General features: G+C 37.5%; 1 pseudogene; it reads right to left on the minus strand.

Annotated features, from left to right (window-relative positions):
* Positions 1 to 581: 581 nt before the first annotated feature.
* On the minus strand, positions 582 to 1937 carry LOC113305371 (annotated as a pseudogene).
* Between the last annotated feature and the right edge of the window lie 279 nt (positions 1938 to 2216).

Below are 2216 nucleotides of genomic sequence, written 5' to 3' on the forward strand. Positions count from 1 at the left end.
GCCTGTTACACACTACATCATCAAATGAGATACCAGAAGCCAAAAGGAACACAATTATTGTATAAGATTTTTCTTGTCTAGCTATGTTTATTTTTTGTGTATACTATATAATTAATGAATTGGTTGTAAAAGAAATTAAAATTGAGAACAACAAACACAACATTACTTGGTGTTATGTTTTGTTTCTACTAATGTATTATGCTTTAATCTAGAGCTTTTTGATCCAACCAAAAACAACTATTTTTGATTGGCGGTCTGACAAATTAAATGCAGTCAGTTAGGAGGTATCACTAGAGTTGCGCATAACATGTAGCAAGTGACGGAGAATATTTTGTACAACGAGTTCTATCTTTAAATTGATATCAATTTATTTCTCGATTTCCAGATACACTGTATATTGGATGGCGAAGTATTTATGACAAGATTGAGAAAAGGAAAGAATCAATTTATTTTTCATGTATCATACAATATGACAAACAAATTACATTTGACATCAAAATGAATTAAAGAATGAAAAATAAAAAGTGACATAGAAAAGAAACTGTATCCAGACAGTGTGTTTTAATCTTGTCAAACCCCACAACACATCTCTACAAGAAACCCTTTTGCTTACAACTTTGTACTGCTCCATCAACCATATCCTTGAGATTATATTTGAATTTGAACCCCAAATTTAAAAGCTTCTTTGTCGAAAGATGAAAACTCTTCTCATTTCTTGTCTCATCTAAGAACCTGCAGAAAGAGATGCCAAATAGTTTGTGTTACTACAAAAGTTGGACAATGGACATACAAAAAATATGGCTACGAAACGTGCAAACTGAATTGTAACCTACTCTGATGGCATCTGAATATCCGGATAATTAGTTGAGATCAATCTGGCAAGTTCATATACAGATGTCTCGGCCGACGAGCAAATGTATCGACCTTTTGCATTTGGGCATTCGAATAGAAATATATGTCCTGAAACTACATCGTCAATGTGCACCATTAGCGTTTCTTCAAAACCACGTCCCAGTCCATATTTTGTACCTGCAATATGATTGAAAAATAATCGAACTTAGCTTATTCGTCTGAACTGAGAATTAAAATGGGACGAAAGGTTCATTAACGTACCTAAGATCATCGCCAGAGATACCGAAATGGAGCCAGGAAGATGAGGACAGGTAAAAGGACCAACAACCAATGGTGGAATGATTGAAACAACATCTAGACCATTGTCTTCTCCAAATTTAAGGGTTGCTTGCTCAATTAAAGTTTTGGGTATAATATATGAACTTCCATGAATTCTCATATCTCTACAGAATTCAACATCACTCCATGAATTCTCATCCATTTCTTTGAGACCCGATTTGTTTACGAAAACCGCAGCTGCGGTAGATGTATAGACAACTCTCTTCACCGTCTTTGATTTCAAACATGCTTTTAGTATGTCTAGATTTCTTGCTATAACTGTTTTACCGTTGCATCATCTGCTTCGTTTCCATCTACAAAATCCGCCGGGTACGCCACGTGAAAAACACCGACGCAACCCTTTATTGCTTCGTCGAAACTATGACGTTTTTCAAGGTCGGCGTCGAAGATTTGCAGCCTCTCTGATGCTCCTGGAAGGTTCGTAAGATGGCTTATGTCCCTCTTCTTTCCTGGCACAAAATAAATAAAACAGGAATTACTTGTTAAGAATAACTTGGTGCCATTTTTGCTATTGTTATGTCTGAAAATCAATCAAATAACAAACCGCTTATATTCTGGTTGCCGTGGTTTACCAGGATCCAGTCTGACGGTGGCTCGGACGGTGTAGCCGCGTTGGAGGAGCCGCATGATCAACCATGAACCAATGTATCCTGCTCCACCAGTTACACATACCACACCTTTCTTCACTCCACTTCCTCCTTCCATCTCATAAAATCGCGATACTATAACTTTTTGAATCAGCAATGTTTCTCTGCTTATATCGGTCTACTTATGTTCTTAGATTCAGTTAATGGGAACAAGTACGATATTTTCCATCGCGAAGGTGAAAACAAAATTATAAGTACAGTATTAGTTGGCGTCATAATCCCACAGGCCTTTGTTTAATGACTCGCCACATGCATCTGTGAGGTGTCATGTTATGGTCTAATCCTCAAAGCTTTGCGCCCCAAATCCCTCTACTTCGAACATTAGTTGCACAAGACAAGCCAGCAGTATAAACAGATGCCGCTCATCGGAGCACAAGC

Source organism: Papaver somniferum, chromosome 8 (genome assembly GCF_003573695.1).
Source record: "Papaver somniferum cultivar HN1 chromosome 8, ASM357369v1, whole genome shotgun sequence".
NCBI classification, from domain to species: Eukaryota; Viridiplantae; Streptophyta; class Magnoliopsida; order Ranunculales; family Papaveraceae; genus Papaver; species Papaver somniferum.